At 40.8% G+C, this 20209-nt stretch overlaps 1 long non-coding RNA gene across 1 annotated transcript; it reads left to right on the top strand.

The window, feature by feature from the left end:
- The first annotated feature begins 1531 nt into the window (after window positions 1–1531).
- LOC115595717 (uncharacterized) lies at window positions 1532–2724 on the top strand. The gene is made up of 3 exons (XR_003986760.1): window positions 1532–1590; window positions 2038–2134; window positions 2666–2724. It is a non-coding gene; the product is annotated as an uncharacterized LOC115595717 (long non-coding RNA).
- Window positions 2725–20209: the final 17485 nt, after the last annotated feature.

Raw genomic sequence — 20209 nt, 5'->3', positions numbered from 1 at the left:
GCTATTATTAAACCAAATAGGTTTGCACTGTTACACATATGTAGATATCAGACCTATGTATGTCCATAAAATCTTCCACAGTTTTCCCATTAACATCTTTCATTCTGCTACCCCTGGCAGTGTTGTGTGCGTAGCCCTGGCAGGGCTGTGTGCATTCAAGTCTCTACGCCAGCTGTTTAGTTACCTAAAAACTTGGCATCCTCATTTGTTCTCTTACCTCCTCCAAATGCCTGATGTAAATTGTCAGACAGGGATTGTAGAAGCTCCCAATGTTCCATCATCAGCCCTGTACACTGGTTACCACACACTAGGAAATAATTACATTTCACCCTTCACTGTAAAAAATGTCGTAGAAATTAGAAATTACGGTAAAAAACTGTCAATAGCAACAGTAAAATACCGAAAATTCAAAAATTGTATATCACTGTAGTAAATACATTGAATTACCGTAAATCAAGAAACAGTAAATAACTTAAATTTTACGGCCTTACTAAGTAGAAAATACGGAATTTACTGTGAATGTTATAAAAAGTTTAAACGGTAAAATACCGTAATGTCACAAGCTTGTAATTACCCTAAAATTGACGGTATCATTCTGTCTGAATTACAGATTTTGCTGATGTTTACGTTTAAATTTACGGTACACAACCATTAAATCATACCTTCATTTGTATAGAAAGTAGAATGTTAAAAAGTATGGTATATTTAAGCAATACATCAGGACAGGCCGTGGTATGTGCTTATTATATCACAGTTAAGGGGCATTGTTCAGGCCGACACAAGCACTTAATGCAATAGAAAACTATACATGTTGTATTATTGTCAAAACACAGTGAATTAAGATAAGATTAACTTTATTGTCCCACAGGAAAACATAGGCCTACAACAATCGTTGGAGTTTATCATATAGAGTTTTATTGCAACATTGTTAACACATCCTTTTTAAATAATATGGAAGCCCATTTCCGCCACTTGATGAAAAAAAATTATGAGATACTAAGTCAAAATTATGAGATAGCTAAGTCATAATTATGAGATACTAAGTCAAAGTAAGTAATTTTTGTCAAGTGGCGGAAATGGGCTTCCATAAAATAATAGTATATTTTATTTTATATCTTTCTTTTGTACAGTGAAAACACAATTTCTATTTTTATTTTATTCTTGTACATGTCCTTTTTTATTATATGTAAAACATGACAATGAAAACGTTGTTGTGTTTGTAGTTGTTCTTGTCAATAAAGCTTTATTGAATTGAGGGGAGAGACAGAGAGAAGGACAGAGAGAGAGAGAGAGAAAGAGAGAGAGAGAGAGAGAGAGAGATGACCACGGAGTTAACGGAAGCTAGAAATTTTGAATTTCAGTTCACCGCCATTTCTTCGCGCCCACAGGAGCAGTGTTTGTTGTTGTGACAGAGAGACAGACACGCAGACAGATAGATAGATAGATAGATAGATAGATACAGACAGACAGACAGACAGACAGAAAGAGAAGAGAGAGAGAGAGAGAGAGAGGACCGCGAGTTAACGGAAGCTTGAAATTTCAGGTCACCGCCATTTCTTCGCGCCCACAGGAGCAGAGTCTCTTCTTCAGGTAAGCACATTCACAGCTCATTGAGACTGTCTGATTAACGTTAGCTAGCCGCAGAGCCACGTTAGCTCTTATTCCTTGACTCTCAAGCAGAGGAGTTCAGGTAGCTATATCTTAAAAGTTGCTGGACATGTCACTATCTGCTTTTTGCAGAATAAAAGAGTCACTTAAGGGCTCTGAGAAGTCGCTAACGTCAGCTACAGCTAACGTTGCTAATGCTAGAAAAATGTTTAGCTGTAACTTCTGTAGCAAGTCAGTTAAGACTTTGATAATGGAGAAACTGGTTTACTCTTAATAAAAGATGATACAAGGAGACTCGGATGTATTACGAAGGAAACATTTATTGACACTTGATCTAGGCGAATTCAAAGATAACATAACAAGTGAGAATGATCCCTTTAACACCTTAGCCATACCATTTTTTAACAAATAATTTCACCTTCTCCACAGCACGGTGCAGCTGGATAATGCAAGGCAATCAACTTTGAAGGAATGCAGTATGGCCAGTACTCTGAATCGTCGTCATCGTTATCAGCACTCAGCTTCAGTGAGTACATTTAAATAGATTGGCTTCTGAACTGGTGCTGCCATTAAATGTTTTTGTTTCTTCATACCTGTCAAATACTTACATGGCCACATCAATGATTATGTCTCCCATATATGTCTACTACCCTGTTATCTGGAGTTCCTTAAGGGTAAATCCTCAGAACTATCCTTAAAAAAATCAAAATCACTGATTCGATGTCAAATCCAAAGGATTGTGTGTTTTCAGCTGTAGTCACTCTCCACAGTTTCTCTCTCAGTCTCTCTCAATCTATTAGATCTGCTAAATCTGTTAACTGTTTTAAGCGCCTCCTGAAATCATATTTATAGGATGGCCTTTTTATGAGATTTTTTAAACCTACTCTTCATTCACCATTTAATTTTTTTTCTGTTCCAACTTCTTTAATTAATGTTTTGTTTTTTGTTGTTGTTGTTGCGGGACGCACTTTGCAACAGTGTAAGTGCTATATAATAATAATTATCATTATTATCATTAACAATTTTTTCTTTGTTGTCTTTCTTTGTCTGGTTGCAGAGAGATTCATGCCAGTCCACAGTAAACACCTGATTGAAGACTGCTGGTGAATTTTCAAGCAGGAATGATGACAACACCTGCCCAAAGTTCCAGTTTCCTTCACATTGTAACATGTCTGTATGAGACTCTGTCCCACCTGTCTTCAGTCAAGTCTGGACCCAATGACTCAAACACCAGTCTTGTCAAGGCTAATTAGAGGTAAGCTATGGTTTATGTCAGTGTAGCAAATGAGTAGATGCAAGCACTCAAACTACACTCAATCGATCTCCCTCAAGTGAACGGTGCCAACAGCTTCATACAAACATACAGTAGAAAAAAAACATCGGTATTATGGACAGGATTCAGGATTTAGGCTGCAATTCGACAAGGGTGAAACAAATACTGATGATCACTTAGTCCTGAAAAGTGACTGTTTCTACTTTTCACACTAATACAATAAAATAAATGAAACACTCCGGATGACCTGCAAAACTATATTCCAGAGTGCTGGTTTCATTCCATGTATAGCTCATTGGAGCTCAGTTTAACAGCAGAAGGCTGAATTTATCTCTGTAGGCATCATGCTCAGGCACTGCATCAATCTAACCTTTGCTTTGTTTCTTTTCTTCTGGCTGCAGAGAGGATCATGCCAGTCTACAGTGGACACCAGATGGACAACACATGAGTCTTCAAGCAGAACTGGTGACTGCTGAATGCTTTAAGTTCCAGTTTCTTGAACACCATGTCCATGTTAAGAGCCCTCTTCAGCCAAGTCTGGACTCAGTGACTCATTAGTGTTGATCAACACAGGGCAAGTGGCTCCTTTTTTCATGACGTGTATTTCTTCTACCATGGACTATCCTTCATATGTATGGACACATACTGTCTTTTGAAGATGTCAACACTGCCTTGTGAGTATACTGGACAAGTTCTGTTTTTCAAAGAGAATGTGTATATGCAAAGAGAGGTTCTTAAAGTTTATCAATTATAGTCTGTACTTTGGTTTACAATGGGCTTAATTGGTTATTTCCTTTATAATTTACCATTTGCATTTGCTGACTGTAAAATCTACGCCAACAAACTGTAATTCCATGTGTGCTGTACCATATTTTTTACGGTGAAATTCTGGCAACCACAGCTGCCAGTATTTTACCGTAGTTGAACTTTGCAATAAAATACCGTAATATATCTTACAGTTTTACCGTGTTTTTTCACTGATTTTTACAGTGTATGGTAGTGTACATCTCCAAATTGTTGCACACCATGTTCCTGCTTTCCTATTTTTAATCCATCTTGTTAAATACATCCACCAATCTTTTAAGTTTCCCCTCATTTGCACCCAAACTCATTCCATTCCATTGCAAGATTTAAAACATCACCAGCTTTATAATTTTCTTTATTAATTTCTATGACTCCCACTTTAGCTTTCACTCTTGTCTATGCCATTCCTTTCTCCTGTTCCTCATCTCTGATGCACTTCTAGCTTGTGTGAGATGCCTCTGGGCCTGGTTGTACCTCTTTAAGAACCTTTTCATAAACATCTAGGACAATTTTTATGATTTCTGACCTTGTGGTTAGGTGTGGGTTGGGTAAGTCAGTAAAGTGCATACCTCCACCAAGGCCTAAGAGACCACTTTATTTGGGAGAAGTTGTATTCACTGATGGATATCAGCCATCTTAGTACAGATTTTTTTCATCAAAGTCCAAGTTTCTGACAATGTCGAAAAAGTGTCTTATCTTATGTTCGTGTCTTCGGTACTGGCAAGTCAAGGGTAGCTTGAGCAATGAAGCTGCATGTTTAAATCGACCGAAGTTCTCCTTTAATATGGTACATTTTGGTAAGAGACCCATCTTCCATTGAAGTTTCATGGAAATCTGTTTAGTAGTTTTTGTATTATCTTGTTGACCATCCAACCATCAAACCAAAAAACCTACTAATTAGAGTGACACTCAGTAGATTGCATACCTCTGCCAAGGCCCAACAATCTCTTTAATTTGATCAAGCCTAATCCAATATCAAACTCAAAAGACCTGTATCACTCTGAATTTCAAACAGCCCATAACTGCTTTACAATTATTTAAGGTCTTTTTTTCATCAATATTGATGCATTAATCTCAATCTTGCAATGTTAAAGAAAGAAAGAAAATAAATCCTTTATTTATCCCTATTTCCGGATCCACAACAAGAGTTAATGGGGTCCAATCTTGGCTAAAACCGATCCAAGTTTTGTGGAAAACTGTAATTTTTGTGTTGTCCTGCTGACAAACCAACCAACAAACCATCAAACAGAGACAGGCGAAAACATATTTGCATTGACAGAGGTAACTAAAAAAGAAATGTAGCAAAGTTTTAGGGAGCTACTGGCCGCCATCTGTATTTGCCTTAAAAATAATGCAAAAATAATATAGTAAGTTGCAACAAATCATATACATACACAGAGACAGCTTATTTTACATGTCTGTAATCTTTTCATTAGCCCACATCCTGTTGAATGACTACATCTCCTTTTCTTCTGTAAATTGTCCTGTGTTTCCAAAGCTAAGGACACAGGAAATGCAGAACAACCCTTCTTTTTCATTTAAACGATTCCACCAGCTCTGATCATAGGTTCCACCAACATACTTTTGGAAAAGCCAGTAAGTTAGTATCTTTCCCGATGATAAATAACTTTCTCATATCAGGTGCTATTGTAACACCTAAGAAGGCACAGGTGTATTAAGAAATGCTATGACTGCATGTTGTGTTCAAAGCCATCCTGCAATGAGCAAGAGCACTGTCTGACTTCTCCCCCTAAGAATCAATCTATTTCAGCAGCAAGCCATGCAGGGAGAAAGAGAGGGAATTAAAGAAAAGCAGACAGAAGCACTTCTAGCTCATTCCAGCATTATGGCACATTTCCATTTTTTGCCCCGGTCTTAATCTCCATTGAGTGACTGTCATCACCCTCCGGCAGTAATTAGGTATGGACTCTGGACAACAACAGACAAGCCGGTATAGCTCGTCTTGAGAAGCAAATTACCTTTAGCTTATGGTAAGCAATATTCCGTGCCAGGCAACTTTTACTGCTGATTAGCAATTAGCCCAAACTAGCGACAGTCGAAGCGCTAATGTTTAATTTGCTCCTCTAATGATATACGCCGTTGTGGCGCAGGCGGGTGGGAATGGAAAGAGGCTTGGAGACGTATGGATTTCTACTTAATTCCTTTTCATTTATGACTTGACAGGCCCGCAGGTAGGAAAGAGAGGAAATTTCTGTGCGATTAGTAATGGCTGCTCCTCAAAGGGAAGGCAGCAGGTGAATGCTAAGAAGGCATGGACACACACACATACACACAGATACTGTCTAATTTCTGGGCTCTTCTCAGCACATTTACTGGCTCAATTATTCACAGTGAAGTTTGAATAATAAGAGCATTTTCTCTGAGAAAACAGAGTGATTACTGTGTGTGTCTCCTCCTTCTGTTAGGAGAAGCAGTTGTTGTGAATATGAGCAAAACATACCTGGAGAGCCATTACAGAGACCCCTCTAGTAAATGGATTGCGGCAAGCTGTCACAATGATAATGTTGTTTCAGCAATGGTGCTTGCAGCCGTTAGAAATATCAGTAGAAAATAAGGTATGTGAGATTTGTAAACAGCTGAATATGTATTTATAATAATTTGGGTCAAAAAGGTTATTTGTAAACTCTGGATCCAGAGCATGGATCCGAACATTGAAGGCAATAACACACTCAGATTGTAGTCCAACTTCAAGTTCAGACACATGTCTATGGGTTGTAAAGGCTCAGCAATGGCAGTTTAAACAAGCATTTGCTGACCTATGCTGAGGTAATATTTGTGCTGTATGAGGCAGTGGCTCTTTAGCTCCAAACTCTTTGTTTACTGCAGAGACTCTGCTTGTTTTCAAACACAAGCAGGCAATGTCAGAGGACACTCCATCTACTCCCACGGGACCTCCATAATCTGGGGTGGATTGCTGTTTAAACTAAAACGTGCTAGTGGGTTGGACTCGACAAATCAGGTGGATGGGACAAATCTCTGGTGGGTTGTGTCAGGAACAGGGGCTTGTTAAAAAGTGCAATGGGTGCCGTGGGAATAGCCCCTCTCCCCTCGGGTTTAGGGACTCTTCCTCTCTAATGAAGCTGGAGGATGAGGCTCGTTATGTGCCGCTGTCTGTTTTCAGCACGCCATAACTTTTTCTCACTCCCATCCTCGTTTTCTCTTCCACATGCTGTAGTGCAGCAACCGTAGTGGCAAACAATTTCAGGCCCTCTCTTTCTTTCAAACTGCTCCAGTGTTATAAATGTTACAGAAGAGAGTGATTTAGAGAAGATGCAGCCCAGCAGAAGTTGAGACAAATGGATGCAGTCAGGGCTGCTAGTGAACATCCACAGTTTGGACAGCTATAGTGCTTAGATGGTGACGATAACAATAAGACTAGTCTAGTGGGTCATTAGTGCTCTAACAGTGACGATCACTCACACACTGACCTCAGACTTGTTGGATGATCCTTTATAGCAGTGGTTTTCAATCATGAAATCACAACAGGGTGCAGATTTGTTTTACTCTGTTCAAATGCAACAAATTACACTTTCCATCCACAGACATCTAGCATAGTAACGCTAATAATTTCTTATACTGTTGCAATAAAAACATTCTGTTCTGTACTCTAAAGATAGGGTGGCCAATAAGATAAACATAGAGCTTTGACCAGACAGATCATGATTATGATAACCATTTTAGAATAAGTCAGCAACAGATTATTTGACATTATAATAATATATTTTAACTAAACTGCAAAATATACAAATTGCTGGAGCTTTACAATGCTTTCCCTTATAATGTGTATGTATTTAAAGCCTCTGAAAGAGGTTTTCCTAAATTAAACATTTACTATAAACAATGTGTCCCTACATAAATATGCAATTTCTGCAAAAGTTAGGATGCTTGTGTTTATCTCACATAAAAGCTTTGACTGTCTTTTTCAAATGCAGCATGCTCCATCTTCTACAAAGGGCTCAAGACTCATCTGTTCGGACTTCACCTTGACCTCGCTTTGGACAAAAGCGTCTGCTAAATGCCCTAAATGTAAATGTAAATGTAAATGTAATGGCCATCTAACATAGGGAGAAAGAATTAATTACAGTTGTCACCCTGAAGGCTTCAAATGGCTACCTGTTGGTAGAGCGACACCGCATAGACAATAGAACCAAACAAAATAAAATCATCCATTTTTGTTGGCTTCATCTGAGCCGTCCTAAACCTTGTGTGTGAATAAACTACAGGTTAGGAAATTTTTTAAAAATGATGGCCATGAAGTAAGTAATTATCAGCTGTCGCTAGCGGCTGAAAACAAAATCAATATCTGTGCATCCTTAATTGTTTTGACATCTCTTTCACATCCAAAATCAGAACTTTGCAACCGAGCATTTGACAACACTTGCTAATGACTCCACTCCAACATTTTGTTGGTCATTCTAAATGTCAATTATCTGTTCCCTAAACACAAGTCCAGTCGCTGATCTGTCTTTAAGTTGTGAGGTGAATGCAGATAGAAAATAATAAGAAATATAGAAGTTTCTATTTGTGAGCAAAATCAGGTCACAATTTTATATTCATTGGCGCTCAGATTTGTTGTAATGAAGTAGCTAGTTTTTTTTATCATACCTACAGTGCCTTGGCAAGTGCCATTCCATCTCATCTCATCTCATTATTTACCGCTTTATCCGTGAGGGTCGCGGGGATGTTACTGCTTTATCCCCCTTTTAAAGGGGTCACAGGGGTTACTGGAGCCAATCCCAGTTGTCTATCTGGGCGAAGGCAGGGTACATCCTGAACGAGTCGCCAGCTCATCGCAGGGCCCTTATTGATAGCAGAGGTCGCCACGCAAGGTGCCAATTGCACATCAGGAACAATTTTGGGGTTCAGTATCTTGCTCAAGGATACATTGACTTGCAGCTCAGCTCCGCCCCAGGGGAGCAGGAATTCGAACCAGCGACCTTTCGATCACTAGGGACTGGCTCTACCCGCTGAGCTCGGCCGCCCATAGTGTCATTCCAAGGATGTCATAATTATACCTGGACACAGCCATGGAGGCAGGGTCCCATTCATTTCTATGAAAGCTCCTCAGTGGTGCATGAAGCCTATATGACTCGATTGTCTTCTACATTGTAGGGGCCATAGAGCTTGCATACCAGAGACTTCTGCCGACTGAGCTGGTTAATTTTAGCAGTCCAAAGCGACTGACAGTAATTCATACATACATTCATGGCAGTGGCTGTCATATATTCTGCCAACCAGCACATCAGGAGCAGTTTGGGGTTCAGTCTCTCGCCCAAGGACACTTTGACATGCAGACCAGGGGAATTGAACCAGCAACCTTCCGACAACAAGACGCTGGCTCTATCCCTGAGCCACATCCACTTAACAATTGGCCATCACAAAAACTGGCTACAAAAAGCGTTAATATAAAAGTTAGTATAATCAAAGCTGCAAGCAGCAATGAACGGGCCCTCGCAGTCCATGCGCATTGGGGCATGCTGCTGTCGGGGTGTGCCGTTATCCGGCTCTTTTGCCTGATTATTGTGTACGCATCTCTTAACTGTCCTTGTTTCGGACAGTGCAGGAAGGGGTTTAATGTCAGTTCCTGTGGCCAGCGTGTGGCAGTGTGATTATGACTGTATATTGGCCTATGTGTTCAAGGCTGGACTGTTAACAATCATGTGAAGTTTGGTTGAGATACGAATGAGGAAGTTGGTCTTTTATGATTTGATGGCCTGCTCCTGCTGGTATTAAATAATGTACGTTGAAGTCTGAACTCTCTGTGATCTACATAAAAACAAAATGGACGACAGGTGAAAAATCCCTCAAATGAATGTGTGGTCCGTCGTGTTTTGATTATTGATTGGCAATGGCGCTGTTGGAGGGTGCACTCACCTTTTAGTTGCATGTCATCTTGTAGTGTGTGATATAGAGGAAAAAACCTACAAATATCATGTTAATAGGATTATTGTCTGAATTCCTGTGTCCAGTAGGTGGCTCTATGGATATGACACAGTATTGATGCATGGAGGTATTCAGGGGGACATCGTAAACATATGTGATGAAGTTGTTGTACATGGGAAATTGTATGTTGAAGTTATAAGGGCTTGATGCTTTATGGGGAAGTATGAAAATGGACTGCACCATGACACACCAAGGTCTGAGGATGATACTGAGTGAATTAGAAGTCTGTGGTGTTCAATCTGTAGGAGAAGTTTGTTAAAATATGAGGCATGGAAATGGATGAAAATGGGGGTGAAATGGGTACTTTGAATCAAAATGGCCAACTTCCTGTTGGAGTGACAGTTTGGATGCTCTTTGTGTGTCTGGTCATGATACATATGCATATGTCATTTATGTATACGCATGTAGGAGGCGGGGCTTGGATTTTTTATATTTCAGGGGGCGCTATAGAGTCCCCTGGTAACACCTTTTGTCAGCTTTCATCAGGAGGGCATTGGCAATAATTGTACCAAGTTATAAAACACTTCAATTTAAAGATTATCACTTAGTTGTAATTGGACAATTTTGCGCAGAGCCTTAGGGGCTTATGGGGAAGTAGTAACCTGAGTTTCATGTCATTCTGACACACCAATGTAGAGATATGTAACATTTCCTGTTTGGAACGAAATCTGCAGGAAGTTGTTATCGAATAACTTGAGTATCGTTTGAAATATCAAAATGATTTTAATAAATTATTGTCAAAGATGCTGTATGCAAAGTTTTGTGCAAATCAGTGAAATTGCCTAGGAGGAGTTCAAAAATAGTATGTTTACGACAATTAGGAAAAAAAAACGGTAGGCGGAAATGGGCGTGGCCTATATTGCGAGATTCAGCACAATTCAGGGAACGCGTGGATATAAGGTTTTTGAATGTGTGATAATGTCTATGGGCAAAATGCGCTTTCCTCGATTATAGCACCACCTAGTAGTGTAAATTCACAATGACAATAGATTATAACAGTTTTCAGCAGGCGTGACCTATATCCAAGTTTGTTGACTTTTGGGGTATGTTGAGGCAGTAAAAAATGCGATCATTTGGGACAAAAAAGTCATCACTACAAAAACAACAGGGTTATGGTTAGGGTCAAGACCTGCTCGGGCCTTAATAATTCAATATGGAAATACTTTTAAAACAGGTAAAAGGAAATGTCTTACTACCCTTTCAAACTTGAAGTACAAATGTTTGTTTTTTTTATGTGACCCGTTTGCCAATATGTTACCATGGTGACTCCATGGTGGTTAAAAGGGGGTCTGCACTTGATAACTCTAGATAATAAGTGGCAGCATTGTGCTTGAATCCTGATGATGACAGTACAATCCAAATGACAGGATTTTACTTTATACCCCGTTTGACCACAGTTTGATCAGCAAAGGCACAGTGACAATGTCTGTATTATGGCTGGTTGACTCCACAAGGAGAGGCAGAGTTATGTAGTCTAATGCTATGTTAATATGACTGCTTCGGATGATAGTTAACTTTACCAGCTCTACTGTGAACTAAGATAAATAAACTATGTGTAGGGTTAAGTAACTGTTTGTACTTGCATGAGCTTATAAGTGAAACATACAGTCTGAGGTAAATGTAAACGACTAGCTCGACTACAGTGTGGAGATCGTTGTTAATTAGCTGTGGCCAAGGGCTGTACCAGATTTATTGGTGAAACAACTTTAACCAGTGCTGCAGGTATACAGCATTTAACTTCTTATTTTTCAGTTAGGATTGAGTATACCCACTTCTAAATCCACTCTGATGCGTACCTAAATTGTTGAGGGAACTATAGGTCACTGCATACTTGTGGATGCCACTAATGCTAATTTTCTATTCCAGGATTTTTCTAATTCTGACTCTCTAACCTAACAACACATTAGTTAGGGTTGTAAGGATTATGGCTGTTGGTAGCTGTTGTTTATTAATTTTATGGGTTATTGTTCTTCAGATAATGCGGCTAAACTAGCTAATATGTGCGAATAGCAGTTGCCACTTTTTGTCATAGCAATGACAAACATCACATAATATGAATACTGTAGAGTGCAGATTCAGGGTGCATTGTTAATACAGATAAGATCCCTTTTGTATTCAGCACAGTTTGCAAGGTTCTTATTGTGACAGTGCACCTTGTGGCGGCTGGAGGACCTCTGAGGTCCACTGTAATTCTAATCAAGTATGTATCCTGCCCTGCTGCTGCTGTCTATGACACACACAGAATGTGAAGAAGTAAAACATGTAATTTTACTTGACCGTGTCCCTGACCCATGAAACAGGTCAAGGGGAAAACCCTCTCACCTACTTATCACATTTCACAAACTCAAACAATTCTCAGTTTTAGTCTAACTTGTGTATTATGTCTTTGATTCTTATAAGCAATAAAAGACATTTAAATCTTGAAATAGTTTACATTGTAAGACATGTTCTATTTTACTGGAGGTGGAGGAGCGCTGCAGTCCGTCTCTGTTGATGTAATGTGTTGCACAGATCTCAGTCCTCTGATCGGACAGGACAGGTCATAACAACTATAAAGTAACAATTGGTAGGTGGCTGTAAGTAGGACCCAAATGCAAAACACTGAAGAGGTAGGGAGGATAATGAACAAAAGCAAGCTTTATCTAACAGAATCTAAAAGATCCAAAAACCATAGAATAAAAAAAAAATAAGAAGAGTAAATTCCAAATATACAAAGTAGCAACAAAAAAGCTAAAACAAAGTACCAACTAAGAAAAGCAAAGTACAACTCAGGAAAAACACAAGGAATAAAGTGGAAACATAACACTAGAAAAAAATAAACGAAAAAAAAAAAACATACTATGGGTTGACACAGGAAGACACTTGAAGACACTGGAACAGGTTCAGGGGGATTACACAGGTGGATGATGTAGAGGGAACACAGGATGGTAACTCAGGAAAAAACTGTCAAAGCTAGAATGAAACACATATGCTTAAAGGAGTCATCACCCGGAAATCGCAATTTCTCTCGTTAAATCATGCATATTGGTGTTGGACCTCTGTTGAAACTTGCCTGAAAAGCTGGAGTTTGAAAGTGGCTTATTTTTTTCGCTTTGGCTCTTTTTCTGAACAGGAATAGCGCACAGTAGTGCGCGTTCCTAAAGCACGAGATTTTGACTCTGCTCCTGTGGTGACGTTACCACAGGAGGCTACTTGCATATGCATCGGCTCACAGCCGTCCTCAGCCAGAGTGGGCACGCCGAATCTGCTTATTTCTCTGTCATTTTCACGCCATACATCGTCACTGCCAGCATTAAAACTCAGGTCTTACATGTAAAACACGAGTGTGAAAAGTAAGACGGAAAAAAAAAGAATTTACCATTTAGAGACGTCCTGCTGTAAACGTGTCTCTTCCACCGTCTCTGCCTCTTCACTCTCCTGTTCGGTTTCCGACTCCGCATCGTACATAAATGCCTGAATTCCGTAAGGTTCATCATTTAGTGTGTGCGCCATGACAGGGGGCTGTTTATGTTTTGGAGTCTGTGTGCATGCAGGCTCGCCCCCCATTCCAGCTCTGTCCTTCCTGCGGCCAATCAACGCGTGCCTCATTACATATTAATACAATGCACATCCGGACCGTTTAAAACCTCGTGCATAATCTCGCGTGAGAAAGTCGCGGTATGAAAAAGTGTCAGAACAAGCTCTATGTTTGATTTTTTTTGATTTTTTTTTTCTAATAAGTTTTAAGAATTGATCCAAAGCAATCCAAGAGGGACTGGATATGTAAAAAAACAGGTGATGACTCCTTTAAATACAAACAAAACCAATGAGAGGATGAGCTGCAAATGGAGTGAGGAAGGGCTAGGAAGGACAGTTGAGGAAAGGAATGGAAAAACGTGGTGGACCACAAGGAAACCAGAAGGAAAACAGAACACTGGGAAAAAGGCAAAAGACAACGCAAAATCAGAAAACACCTGTTTTATATTATGTGTGTGTTTTACACACACATAATGAAACAAAAATGACATGACCATGGCATGTTCTGATGAATATGGGATGGAGTGTGGGTGGGTGTAATAAATCATCTTTGATAAGGAACATATAAATAACCTAACCTGCAATGGACCCCAGCAGCAGAAACAATGCAATGAGATGATGCGCATCTAAGACAAAAGCAGAGTTTAACTTCATTGTTTATTGAATTCTCCACTGCTGTTTCCTCTGGAGAGTATCCTCTGTACTGTCTGGTTTATAACTACAGAGTTTAGTTTTGCTGCTTAAATGAGCCATAATGTTTTCTACAGTGACATTACTACATGCATGGAACATAAAAATTTAAATGAATGAAAGCCACTTCTCTACACATTAAAGCACAGCATACATGCGTTGTGAACCTGACTATGAAGGTGCATCTTACTATAGGAATACTGAGCCCTTTATATAGGAGGTAAAACACTGTAACAATGACTTCATGGGCCCTGAGCAAAGCCTCTGTCTAAAACTAGCAACGACACTTGTGTTGCGCCACTTCAGCCAGCAAAGAGATGGGCCGTGATGCTGGAGGATTGCTGCAGGTTATGTTGTTTGTCGTTATTTTTTTTTCTTACATGTGACCCTAGAGGGCAACCGTAGATACGGAGTGAGTCAATGAGGAAGAAAAACAGCATGTCTGGTTCAACAGGGAGGCGAGAGAGACTCAGGGCTCTAATGCATTCACTGTAGTCTGGACTGCTCACGTGGGCCAACTGGCGGTTGCTGATGCACACTGCAGCTAACGCAAAAGCAGCTGGAAAAAATAGAAGGCCCTCCCCCTTTCATACCATATCGCGGGACCTTAAACGCCGCAGCAATTGCATACTTTGAAAGGAGAAACATCTGTGATGACAAATGTTAACAGCCAAAATTAACATAAGATTTTAATGAAAATGTGCATGTGCAGTCTAAAGCAGCGACCCTTTTGCAGTTTTGTGACAGCTAGTGTTCCATTACTGACACTCTCAGGATGTACTGTAAGAAGAATCACAATCTTAATTTACTAAACATGCAGTTAATGGTTTGTGAAAAAACAACAACATCAATATTTTGCACAGATAACAATTATGTTCTTTAATAGACTCTTTTACAAGACGTGTATTTTTTCTTGTATTCTGTACAGTAAATTAAATAAAAAATAATAAAAAAAAACATAACATAAAGTGCACAACCCACCTCATTATCTTTTGAGTGTAAAAAAAGCAAACTCTGATATAAGCAAAATGCTGGATATCAGATCAAATTAGGCTGACCTGTTTTTCTTCATACATTTTTGGCCTTACATATGTTAAGCAAATGCTTTTAAGCAGGTGGTCCTCATCAGAAAAACAACCATATATTGTAGGTTGACATTGAAAACAGCTTTTTAAATCCAATTAAGCATTTCCTTTTAGGTGGCAACCGTTAGTGGCCAAGGATTTAAGGCTTCGAAGCAAAAAATCAGGTGAAGTAGTATAGAGCAAAAAGTCCTTTTAAGGATGAGGTCTAACAAGGATTATCACCCACGATACCAGTGAGATCTTTTAACTTTTACTCATGTGTCAAGTTTCGTAATAGACATTATGTGAGTTAACTTATGTAGGTACATTCCTAGCTTAATTTACATAAGTAATATAGCTAACCCAGACCATGATTCTTTCCTAAACTTAACTAAGTTGTGTTTTGCCTGAACCCAACCAAACTGCGAACATACAACAAGGTTCTGAAACTCATGAGGCAGGACAAGGCAGACAGGACCACAATGTTGCAGGTTAATTAATAAGGGACTCATCATTTAAGAAGGAGACAGAGTAATATTGCCTAGTTACTGTTGTGTACATCACACATTCCTAATTTCATAGATTTACCAATACAAAGTAGAAACATGTTGGACTCCGGTTCTGTTCATTATTTTTATGGACAGAATTTCTAGGTGCAGCCGGGGGCCGGAGGGGGTCCTGTTGGGGAGCCACTGGATTTCATCTCTGCTTTTTGCAGATGATGTTGTCTTGTTGGCTCCTTCGAGCCAGGACCTCCAGCATGTCCTGGGGTGGTTTGCAGCTGAGTGAGAAGCAGCTTGAATGAGAATCAGCCCCTCCAAGTCTAAGGCCATGGTTCTCGACTGGAAAAGGGTGGCTTGCTCCCTCTGGGTTGAAGTACAGCTCCTGCCTCAAGTGGAGGAGTTCAAGAATCTTGGGGTCTTCTTCACGAGTGAGGGAAGGATGGAATGTGAGATTGACAGGCGGATCGGTGCAGCAGCCGGAGTAATGCGGTCGTTGTGTCGGTCTGTGGTGGTAAAGAAAGAGCTGAGCCAAAAGGCGAAGCTCTCAATTTACCTGTCAATCTACGTTCATACCCTCACCTATGGTCATGAACTTTGAGTCGTGACCAAAAGAATGAGATCCCCGTTGCAAGCGGCCAATGAGTTTCCTCTGCAGGGTGGTGGGGTGCTCCCTTAGAGATAGGGTGAGGAGCTCTGTCACCCGGGAGGAGCTCGGAGTAGAGCCTCTGCTCCTCCACATCAAGAGGAGCCAGTTGAGGTGCAGGCATCTGTATCAGATGCCCCCTGGACGCCTTCTTTGGGAGGTGTTGGTGGTGTAACATCAAAGAGTTGACAGTATTCAACACCTGTGAGTGATACTTTCAACATCCGGGAATTTGGGCAGGTGGCTCGTTAAGGAATTTGACGGAAGCCAATTTCTTTCAATCGTGTCGAGCATAAGAAGGTAAGACTGGTTAGTATAACTTAACTAATGTTCGTCGTGTCATTGCTATGTTTATTAAAATGTTTGTATGTTGGTTCATCGCTTCTAAATTTGGAGGCATAATGAAACTTAATTGCATTTCTAACGAGTTACCTGGTATATGACTCACAAGTAATTCAGACTGAATGAAGGCCATTATATCTTATAATTTGCCATTTTATGTTGTCTTTTAAAGCGAAACTCTCGCCAAAAAGCAACCAAGGCTTTATTTGGGATTGAATATGAGTCAAACCTTTGTGTAAAAGCATAATTACGATGAAAGAGGCACTTTTAAGATTTACCGTAGTTTTGGTTTTGGGCACGTTAATTTTGAACGGGAGAGCTAGGGGCATGATATGCTAGCATCAAAATCGCTATTTTTAGAACACTAAGAAGGCTCGACACAACATGAAACTTTGCTCGTAGCATCACCAGGGTCTCTACTCATGAACATGAGCATTGAGAACATTGTTTGTGTACACAGAGTTTATGAAAAAGAAGGTTTTTGAACTACTCACGTTGTGAGGCTTTAACTTCATCACTTAGTGAGAGAGAAGTTCTCCATCTCTGCGGATAAGATTACTGTGGAAGATGATTCAGGCACTGAAGTGGATCAAGCCAAATTATGCAAAATGGAAGGGATTTGGACAGTCAAGACAATGGTAAATTAAAAAAAATGCTTGTTTTTACATTGCATTAACAGTAGTGCACCATTCGGATGCATCTGTTGCATTTAATTATCTTACTTAAAATTTTAAGATTTGCATATGAAGTATTAAGACACATGATAGTTAAACTTAAAGTGCTAACTGAATGCTTAAAAATGAATGTCTTTATAACAAAGTGGGGTATAGTTTTATAGCTCTTTGCAGCAGTTCAAATTGCTAACAGGTTTTCTCTCTGGATTGCTATCCGTTCAGGGATGATATAAGCTTAGTGTTTTGCATGTGTGATTCCAAAATGTAATCCACAACTATGCAACAATAGAGGTAAATTGCTTATGATATCCTTTGCATTTGGATTCAGGCACGTCATCTCCGCCATCCACACCACTATCCTCTCACAGTGTGAGTTTCCTCTCTGTGTCCATTAGTAGCAGCGACAGTGAAACATCAAGACCACCCAAGCGAATGAGAGTTGATGAAGACGTATATTCTGTATGCATTTCAGTTATCTGGTGTCCCTCAGTCTGTTCATTTTGCAGCAGGCATGGCGATCGCGGCAGGTGTGCGACACGCCCCTTACCGGCACCTGTAGTGCAGCCGCGTCCTCACCCGCTAATGCGGGGCGGTTTATATACCCACCCCCCCCGGTCGTTTAGTCTTTCTCTTTCCTCTGCCGAAGCGAGTGCGGCTGGCTCGCAGCTCCGCCACGCCGTAGTGTCCAGGCGTGTATGTGCCGTGTGCGTTCTGCAGGTATGTAGCATAGTCTCATGATGTGAAGATGTAATATGATGCTGTGCTGACGGTCCTCTGTTGTAGGTTGACACGTCGGGCCGGGGTGGTGTGTATGTGTGTCCCCGTCCGGTTAGCTGCTGTTGCCGCCGTAGCCGCTAGCAGCTACAAGCACTGATGTGTGCAGGACACAGGTAACCAGTGCTATAAGCTAAATGCTATTGTGTCTGCTAGTGTGGTTAGATGTTGTCACTCACAGTTGACTTTGTTTTCTTTTAAAGCTTGTCTGGCGTTATGCTGCTGTTTGCCCTGCCTTGCCTCTAACCTCTTTTCTTTCTTTGTTTGCCTTGCCTTGCTAGTTAGCCTGCAGGAAACAGTTGCTCTGTCGTCGTATAGACATTCTCTTAAAGTGTAGTTGAGTTCACGTGTGCTCCGCCCCAATCAGATTGCGAGACGTTAGTGGGGGTGGGAGGGGTTACTGCAGCAGCTATAGTGGAGGACCTGCCACATTTATACCTCTTGTATGGTTTCGCTTCTTCCGTTTTGAGTTGCAGTGATTTGTAAATAAACATTTTGAGTTTTTTGAATTATTTGAGTACAGGGACCTCTGCCAGAGCTAGCCGTGGTGGTCTGCCTTTCACTTCCTAACTGAACCACTGTATTGGTGTAGGTGGAACATCACTTGTGTTAGAGATTAAAGAAAATAGCTATATAAATGTTTTAGAGACATAACTTGATAAATGAAATTGTTTTATTGTGAGTAATAAAGCTTGTTAAATTATTTTACATTGTGCCTGTATTCATTTGTGTATGAACCTGTGTATGGGTGGTTTTTGGGAAACCCTCAGAGAAATTAAAGTTAAAGGAGTATACTCTTTAGGTGCAAGTCCTAAGGTGGCGTTGTTGGTGTTATATCGATTCTCTAGATCTGCCACTCGCAGTTCAACTGGTATCGCCACAATCAATCTTCGCGTTGCTGGCAGGATATTCACAATCAGGCACGTTTGTAATTTTATTGTTGGAACTGTAGTTTAGCAAAGCAGAGCTGGTGTATATTGCGGGGCAAGGTTTTTTCTTTTTTTCTTTTGGAGGAAAGGCAGTGGCTCGGGCTACGGATTGCCCTCTTCTGGCTACCCACTGAGACGACAGCGGAGGGGCCCCAGGATGACGCAGGAGCCACAGGACCTCCAGGCTCAGGTGGAGCAGCTCCAGGCTGAAAATGATCGCCTACGACGGGATTGGGATGCATCCCAGGCGGGACCAAGTTCAAGAGGACTGTCTGTGAACTCTGCCACCACTGAGCGTGTTGTGTATCTCCCACGTGAGAGACGATGTCCTGTTTTCAGGGGCAGACATGGTATTAATATTGATGAGTGGATCGAAGAAGTTCAATTCAGCATGAGGGCTAGACATTTGGGACCCAGCGACCAAGCATGTTTCATATATGATCATTTAGAGAGTGAGGCTTGAGATGAAATAAAATACCGGCCCCGTGCCGAACGAGAAGATCCTGAATGTGTCTTTGCTATCTTGAAAGAATTGTATGGGTGCCCTAAGTCTTATATTTCATTACAGCAAGACTTTTTCTCCAGGAAACAGTTGGCAGGTGAATCACTCCAAGAATTTTCTCATGCGTTGCAATGTTTAATGGCAAAAGTTGTTGCAAGCTCTCCCACTAGAGTTCCTAATTCTGACTTTCTGTTACGTGACCACTTTGTAGAACATGTCAATAACTCTGACCTGCGTAGAGAGTTGAAGAGACTGGTCCGTAATGACCCTGACCGAACCTTGCTGGACATTAGGTCAGTTAGTAAGGGTAATGGTCACCCTATGTCTGCTTTCTGTGCTACACAGACCACCAGCCTGCAGCCTAAATTTGACTGTTCACAGGTTAGCGCCACTTCTTCACAACTGGCAGCTTTAACAGCTTTAGTACACAAGCAGCAGGAGCAGCTAAACCAGATCACCCAGACACTAGCAGCCATGCAGAAACCTCCAGTACCCCAGCTCAGCCGCCTAAACAGTGCTGTCTGCAGACGATGTCAGCGTCCAGGCCATTATGCTAGGGACTGTGAGAATGAGCGTGTTCACCCTCGTCCCTCTTCCAGCATCAGCGCCTCTCAGGTAGCATCCACTAGCCCCCCACAGATGGAAAACTAGCTCCCCCTAATGTGCAGAGCCAGACATTAGGTGGGGACACGCAAGGCTCAGACCGTGGTGTAATTGATGCTGTAGTAAAAGAACGCCTGATTGCTCCATCTCCCCAGGTAGTCATTAAGTTGGCAGGTGTGAATGTTAAATGTATTCTTGATACAGGGTCCATGGTTTCCACCATCTCAGAGAGCTTTTTCAGACAGAATTTTCAGGATAAGTTAAAGTCCTGTCACTGGTTAGAGCTCAGAGCTGCTAACGGGTTGGAAATTCCATATTTG

This window comes from Sparus aurata, chromosome 14 (genome assembly GCF_900880675.1).
Source record: "Sparus aurata chromosome 14, fSpaAur1.1, whole genome shotgun sequence".
Lineage (NCBI taxonomy): Eukaryota > Metazoa > Chordata > Actinopteri > Spariformes > Sparidae > Sparus > Sparus aurata.
The sequence above is the reverse complement of the archived record's forward strand: the minus strand, read 5'-3'. Positions and strand labels throughout refer to the sequence as shown.